This window comes from Lolium rigidum, chromosome 1 (assembly GCF_022539505.1).
Source record: "Lolium rigidum isolate FL_2022 chromosome 1, APGP_CSIRO_Lrig_0.1, whole genome shotgun sequence".
NCBI classification, from domain to species: Eukaryota; Viridiplantae; Streptophyta; class Magnoliopsida; order Poales; family Poaceae; genus Lolium; species Lolium rigidum.
In genome coordinates this window covers 30033108-30041702 of record NC_061508.1, presented here as the reverse complement: position 1 = coordinate 30041702, position 8595 = coordinate 30033108, and positions in this window count along the sequence as shown.

The window sequence follows — 8595 nt, the reverse complement described above, 5'->3', positions numbered from 1 at the left end:
CGTCACTATGTCAACCAGAACAAGACTCCGGATTTCAAAGGACAGTATGAGAGACTTGAACATGATTCGCCAGAATTTGTGAAGCAGAAGAAATCGGATCATTTCATTGAAATATCGAAAAAATAAGGACAATGCGGCTAAGAAGGAGTACAATCATATTATGGGGCCAGGAGGGTATCGCTTTTGGGAGCCTAAGTGGGAGAAGATGGAGAACGAGCTGAGGAGGCGAGGAATCCGGTCCGTGTACGGAGGGATGGGACCGAAGGGCCAAAAGCCGGTGGTACGGGCATAGGGAACGCTAGACCCGGAGACAGGGTCGTGTGTTTACGGGAACAAAATGTTTAAACCCACCCAAGCCCTTATTGACGCAATGAGGGATGCTCAAGAGGGAAGATCAAGTTCAACGAGAGAGAACGACGCGCCGACAAGAGCCTCGGGAATCCTGAACACGGAGGACGTGTACGAGGCATGCCCGGGAACATTCCGTGGAAAGTAGGGTTCTCCCAGGACGATGACCCGTACGGTTACAGAAGCCGTAAGAGAAAGTCGGATCGGGATGCGAGATGTTGTGGCGCGGTTGGCATCGGAAGTCGATGAGATGAAGAAAACCACGACTATACTAGTACAGGAGAGATCGGCAGCTGGGACGCATGAAGATCATCCGACGGATCTCGGAAGCCGGCAGCGGAGAAGCAGGCGTGGCTTCCACGGAGGTCCAGCCGGCTACCGATGCACCGGAGATCCATATTACCGCACCGGAGCCTCCTCGCTACCCCGTGGACGATGTAAAGGAGATGAAAGAATGTCATCTCGCATTATCCTATCGGGAACATGTCCACGAAGGTAGCCATCGGCGGTGCTTTACCATGTGAGCTCGGAGCACTCCACCACAACAACCCCATTGCAGATGGCTATGCTCGTGTCACGGTGGAGGAAATAGTCCCAGGGTTTGAGGACCTGGAGATTGACATTGCTACACCCGAAGGAGAGAGAAGACTTGGAGGTGTCAAGCGCCAGTTTATTCTCTGGAAAAAGAAGTTTATCAAGTTTCCAGACGAGGCGTCAAGGCGAACAAGTCCACCCCCCTCCGGTGGTGGTGGTGGCGGCGGCGGTGGTGGTGGTTCACCTACACCTCCTTCACGTCAGCCGACGCCGCCCCCTAATTCACCTCCGGCGGGTAAGTAGACGCCGCCCCCCAGTCCTCGTCCGGCGGGTGATCAGACGCCGCCCCCCAATCCACCTCCGGCGAAGAAGCAGAAGCAGTCTTGGGTTATTAACCCGGAGCCTTATGTACCTACAACCACAAAGATACCAGAGCCATCACTGAAGCCTCTCCCCACAAGGCCTTGGGAACGTAGTGCCGAGGAAGTCGACGCACACGCGTCTGCTGATTATGAGAAATGGAAGGCGGACTGCAAGAAGAAAAGAGAGCCCGAGCCCAAGCAAGTATTTTCTGAGAAGGAAAAGAGCTGGGCTAAGTCATTTTTGAACACACCGTCCCTAGCCGCGAAGAATCTGCACGACGACTATGAACGTGAACTTCGTAGGCAAGCACTCGCGGTCAAGAGGAACCAAGAGTTGGCGGAGAAGCAGGAGGAGGCCGAGAAAGAATTACAAAGCAAAAATGGGGGGGGGGGGGGAAACAAGTTGCCCAGTTCGGGGAACAAAGTAAACAATCGATCGCCCCGCTCATAGTGAAAGCCGCCGGTCCGGACGATGCCCCCGATATCATAGCAGCTGCGGCAGCACAGGCCGGATTGACTATAGTGAGTGCCACAGAACAAGCGGCCAACTTAGGTCTCACGCTTCGTGCACTGTTAGGCCTTGATGAGGCGCCAATGAAGGACGTAGTATTTACATATGTGCGGAATGGGCCTCTCGTCGAGCCTGCGCAGGAAGAGGATCTACCTCGACAAATGACAGGTCTGCTAAATTGGTACAAGGCTTACATAAAACTTAAAAACGCCAAAGACTATATTTATGCGGAAGTTAGACCCGAGCATTGATACGTCTCCAACGTATCGATAATTTCTTATGTTCCATGCTACTTTATTGATGATACCTACATGTTTTATGCACATTATATGTCGTATTTACGCATTTTCTGGAACTAACCTATTAACAAGATGCCGAAGTGCCGGTTCTCGTTTTCTCGCTGTTTTTGGTTTCAGAAATCCTAGTAACGAAATATTCTCGGAATTGGACGAAATCAACGCCCAGGTTCCTATTTTGCCCGGAAGCATCCAGAACACCCGAGAGCCGCCAGAGGGGGGCCCTGGTGGGCCCAGATGACATGGTGGCGCGGCCAGGGCTGGGCCCGCGCCACCCTATGGTGTGGTCGCCCCTTTGACCCCCCTGCGCCGCCTCTTCGCCTATATAAAGCCCCTGCATCGAAAACCCTTACGGAGGAAGCCACGATACGAGAAAAGTTCCACGAGCCGCCGTCATCGCGAAGCCAAGATCCGGGGGACAGGAGTCTCTGTTCCGGCACCCTGCCGGAGCGGGGAAGTGCCCCGGAAGGCTCCTCCATCGACACCGCTGCCATCTCCACCGCCATCTTCATCACCGCTGCTGCTCCCATGAAGAGGGAGTAGTTCTCCATCGAGGCTCGGGGCTGTACCGGTAGCTATGTGGTTCATCTCTCTCCTATGTACTTCAATACAATAATCTCATGAGCTGCCTTACATGATTGAGATTCATATGATGATGCTTGTAATCTAGATGTCATTATGCTAGTCAAGTGGGTTTTACTTATGTGATCTCCGGAGACTCCTTGTCCCACGTGTGTAAAGGTGACAGTGTGTGCACCGTGTGGGTCTCTTAGGCTATATTTCACGAAGTACTTATTCACCGTTGAAGAGCGTAGTGAAGTGCTTATTTATATCTCTTGATGATTGCAATGTGTTTGTATCACAATTTATCTATGTGCTACTCTAGTGATGTGTTATTAAAGTAGTTTTATTCCTCCTGCATGTGTGCAAAGGTGACAGTGCGTGCACCGTGTTAGTACTTGGTTTATGCTATGATCATGATCTCTTGTAGATTGCGAAGTTAACTATTGCTATGATAATATTGATGTGATCTATTCCTCCTACATATGCATGAAGGTGACAGTGTGCATGCTATGCTAGTACTTGGTTTAGTCGTTTTGATCTATCTTACACTTAAGGTTACTTAAACATGAGCATTATTGTGGAGCTTGTTAACTCCGGCATTGAGGGTTCGTGTAATCCTACGCAATGTGTTCATCATCCAACAAAAGTGTAGAGTATGTATTTATCTATTCTGTTATGTGATCAATGTTGAGAGTGTCCACTAGTGAAAGTGTAATCCCTAGGCCTTGTTCCCAAATATTGCTGAGTTACTACTGCTTGTTTACTGTTTTACTGTGTTACTACTGCTGCAATACTACCACCATCAACTACACGCCAGCAAGCTATTTTCCGGCACCATTGCTACTCGCTCATATATATTCATACCACCTGTATTTCACTATCTCTTCGCCGAACTAGTGCACCTATTAGGTGTGTTGGGGACACAAGAGATTTCTTGCTTTGTGGTTGCAGGGTTGCATGAGAGGGATATCTTTGACCTCTTCCTCCCTGAGTTCGATAAACCTTGGGTGATCCACTTAAGGGAAAACTTGCTGCTGTTCTACAAACCTCTCGCACTTGGAGGCCCAACACCGTCTACAGGAAAGGAGGGGGAAGTAGACATCAAGCTATTTTCCGGCGCCGTTGCCGGGAGGAAAGGTAAAAGGTACTCACACTCCGGACCTCGGCTACTAAGCTATTTTCCGGCGCCGTTGTAAGTACTCAAAGCTATTTCCTTTAGACTCTGCAATTGCGACATTTGGTTTCTTGTTTACACTAGTTAGGCATAATGGAAAACAACAAAAATATGAGAGATCTTTATGAACTTTATCTTGAATTAGGACATGATGTGTTTGAAGAAAGAATTAAGAAACCCATGGAACTTTATATGCATGCTAATGGGAATGTTATTACTATGAATGCTTTGAACACCATTGTTGATAATGCTATGGAAAATTCTAAGCTTGGGGAAGCTGGCTTTGATGAGCATGATATTTTTAGTCCCCCAAGCATTGAGGAGAAAATTTACTTTGATGATACTTTGCCTCCCATTTATGATGATTATGATGATAGTAGTCTTTTGTTACCACCTGTTATGGAGGATAAATTTGATTATGATTACAATATACCTCCTATATTTGATAGCTACTTTGTTGAATTTGCTCCCACTACAATTAATAAGAATGACTATGCTTATGTTGGGAGTAGTAATTATTTTATGCATGAGACTCATGATAAGAATGCTTTATGTGATAGTTATATTGTTGAGTTTGCTCATGATGCTACTGAAAGTTATTATGAGAGAGGAAAATATGGTTGTAAAAATTTTCATGTTACTAAAACACCTCTCTATGTGCTGAAATTTTTGAAGCTACACTTGTTTTATCTTCCTATGCTTGTTATTTTGCTCTTCATGAACTTGTTTATTTACAAGATTCCTATGCATAGGAAGCATGTTAGACTTAAATGTGTTTTGAATTTGCTTCTTGATGCTCTCTTTTGCTTAAACTTTTATTTCTTGCGAGTGCATCATTAAAACTGCTGAGCCCATCTTAATGGCTATAAAGAAAGAACTTCTTGGGAGATAACCCATGTGTTTTTTTTACTACAGTACTTTGTTTTATATTTGTGTCTTGGAAGTTGTTTACTACTGTAGCAACCTCTCCTTATCATGTTTTTGTGCCAAGTAAAGTTTCTATGTCAAAGTTGATGTTATATTTGGGATCGCTGCGCAGAAACAGCATTGCTGTCTGTCACGAATCTGGGCACAGTTCCCTGTAGAAAATTCTAAAAAATCTGCCAATTTACGAGCGTGATCCTCAGATATGTACGCAACTTTCATTAGTTTTGAGTTTTTCCATTTGAGCAAGTCTGGTGCCATTTCTAAATTCGTCTTTACGGACTGTTCTGTTTTTGACAGATTCTGCCTTTTATTTCGCATTGCCTCTTTTGCTATGTTGGATTTATTTCTTTGATCCATTAATGTCCAGTAGCATTATGCAATGTCCAGAAGTGAAAATAATGATTGTGTCACCTCTGAATGTGTGAATTATTGATTGTGCACTAACCCTCTAATGAGTTTGCTTGAAGTTTGGTGTGAAGGAAGTTTTCAAGGGTCAAGAGAGGAGAATGATATACTATGATCAAGAGGAGTGAAAGCTCTAAGCTTGGGGATGCCCCCGTGGTTCACCCCTGCATATTTTAAGAAGACTCAAGCGTCTAAGCTTGGGGATGCCCAAGGCATCCCCTTCTTCATCGACAACTTATCGAGGTTTCTTCTAGTGAAACTATATTTTTATTCGATCACATCTTATGTACTTTACTTGGAGCGTCCGTGTGCTTTTATTTTTGTTTTTGTTTTGTTATCTTAGTTCTCTGAATAAGTTCATCCTTGTGTGGAGAGAGACACGCTCCGCTGGTTCGTATGAACGCATGTGTTCTTAGCTCATAATATTCATGGCGAAGTTTCCTCTTCGTTAAATTGTTATATGGTTGGAATTGGAAAATGCTACATGTAGTAATTGGTAAAATGTCTTGGATAATGTGATACTTGGCAATTGTTGTGCTCATGTTTAAGCTCTTGCATCATATACTTTGCACCCATTAATGAAGAAATACATAGAGCTTGCTAAAATTTGATTTGCATATTTGGTCTCTCTAAGGTCTAGATAATTTCTAGTATTGAGTTTTGAACAACAAGGAAGACGGTGTAGAGTCTTATAATGTTTACAATATGTCTTCTATGTGAGTTTTGTTGCACCGGTTCATCCTTGTGTTTGTTTCAAATAACCTTGCTAGCCTAAGCCTTGTATCGAGAGGGAATACTTCTCATGCATCCAAAATCCTTGAGCCAACCACTATGCCATTTGTGTCCACCATACCTACCTACTACATGGTATTTCTCCGCCATTCCAAAGTAAATTGCTTGAGTGCTACCTTTAAACAATTCAAAATTTATCACCTCTGATTTGTGTCAATGTTTAATAGCTCATGAGGAAGTATGTGGTGTTTATCTTTCAATCTTGTTGGGCAACTTTCACCAATGGACTAGTGGCTTCATCCGCTTATCCAATAATTTTGCAAAAAGGGCTGGCAATGGGATTCCCAGTCCCAAATTAATTAACAAAAATAGACACTCCTCCATGGTATGTGATTGTTGGACGGCACCCGAAGGATTCGGTTAGCCATGGCTTGAGAAAGCAAAGGTGGGGAGGAGTGTCATCATAATAAAACTAAAATAAAAAGGCACTCCTTCATGGTATGAGATTGTTGGCGGGCACCCGAGGATTCGGTTAGCCATGGTTTGTGAAAGAAAGGTTGGAAGGAGTGCCACCCAAAAATAAAATAAAATGGGAGCCGCTCTTTGAAGGTTTGTCTGGCAAGGGGGTTAGAGTACCCGCTACCATTCGTTGACAACAACAAACACCTCTCAAAACTTTATTTTTATGCTCTCTTGATGTTTTCAAAATCAAAGCTCTAGCACAAATACAGCAATCGATGCTTTCCTCTTTGAAGGACCTTTCTTTTACTTTTATTGTTGAGTCAGTTTACCTATCTCTCTCCACCTTAAGAAGCAAACACTTGTGTGAACTGTGCATTGATTCCTACATACTTGCATATTGCATTTATTATATTGTTTTGCATTGACAACTATCCATGAGATATACATGTTACAAGTTGAAAGCAACCGCTGAAACTTAATCTTCCTTTGTGTTGCTTCAACACCTTTACTTTGAATTATTGCTTTATGAGCTAACTCTTATGCAAGACTTATTGATGCCTGTCTTGAAAGTGCTATTCATGAAAAGTCATTGCTTTATGATTCAGCTTGTTTACTCATGTCATTACCATTGTTTTGATCGCTGCATTCATTACATATGTTTACAAATAGTATGATCAAGTTTATGATGGCATGTCACTTAAGAAATTATCTTTGTTATCGTTTTACCTGCTCGGGACGAGCGTAACTAAGCTTAGGGATGCTGATACGTCTCCAACGTATCGATAATTTCTTATGTTCCATGCTACTTTATTGATGATACCTACATGTTTTATGCACATTATATGTCGTATTTACGCATTTTCTCGGAACTAACCTATTAACAAGATGCCGAAGTGCCGTTCCTCGTTTTCTCGCTGTTTTTGGTTTCGAAATCCTAGTAACGAAATATTCTCGAATTGGACGAAATCAACGCCCGGGTTCCTATTTTGCCCGGAAGCATCCGGAACACCCGAGAGCCGCGGAGGGGGCCCCGTGGGCCCCGGATGACATGGTGGCGCGGCCAGGGCTGGGCCCGCGCCACCCTATGGTGTGGTCGCCCCTTTGACCCCCTGCGCCGCCTCTTCGCCTATATAAAGCCCCTGCATCGAAAACCCTTACGGAGGAAGCCACGATACGAGAAAAGTTCCAGAGCCGCCGTCATCGTGAAGCCAAGATCTGGGGGACATGAGTCTCTGTTCCGGCACCCTGCCGGAGCGGGGAAGTGCCCCCGGAAGGCTCCTCCATCGACACCGCTGCCATCTCCACCGCCATCTTCATCACCGCTGCTGCTCCCATGAAGAGGGAGTAGTTCTCCATCGAGGCTCGGGGCTGTACCGGTAGCTATGTGGTTCATCTCTCTCCTATGTACTTCAATACAATAATCTCATGAGCTGCCTTACATGATTGAGATTCATATGATGATGCTTGTAATCTAGATGTCATTATGCTAGTCAAGTGGGTTTTACTTATGTGATCTCCGGAGACTCCTTGTCCCACGTGTGTAAAGGTGACGAGTGTGTGCACCGTGTGGGTCTCTTAGGCTATATTTCACGAAGTACTTATTCACCGTTGAAGAGCGTAGTGAAGTGCTTATTTATATCTCTTGATGATTGCAATGTGTTTGTATCACAATTTATCTATGTGCTACTCTAGTGATGTGTTATTAAAGTAGTTTTATTCCTCCCGCATGTGTGCAAAGGTGACAGTGCGTGCACCGTGTTAGTACTTGGTTTATGCTATGATCATGATCTCTTGTAGATTGCGAAGTTAACTATTGCTATGATAATATTGATGTGATCTATTCCTCCTACATATGCATGAAGGTGACAGTGTGCATGCTATGCTAGTACTTGGTTTAGTCGTTTTGATCTATCTTACACTTAAGGTTACTTAAACATGAGCATTATTGTGGAGCTTGTTAACTCCGGCATTGAGGGTTCGTGTAATCCTACGCAATGTGTTCATCATCCAACAAAAGTGTAGAGTATGTATTTATCTATTCTCGTTATGTGATCAATGTTGAGAGTGTCCACTAGTGAAAGTGTAATCCCTAGGCCTTGTTCCCAAATATTGCTGAGTTACTACTGCTTGTTTACTGTTTTACTGTGTTACTACTGCTGCAATACTACCACCATCAACTACACGCCAGCAAGCTATTTTCTGGCACCATTGCTACTCGCTCATATATATTCATACCACCCGTATTTCACTATCTCTTCGCCGAACTAGTGCACCTATTAG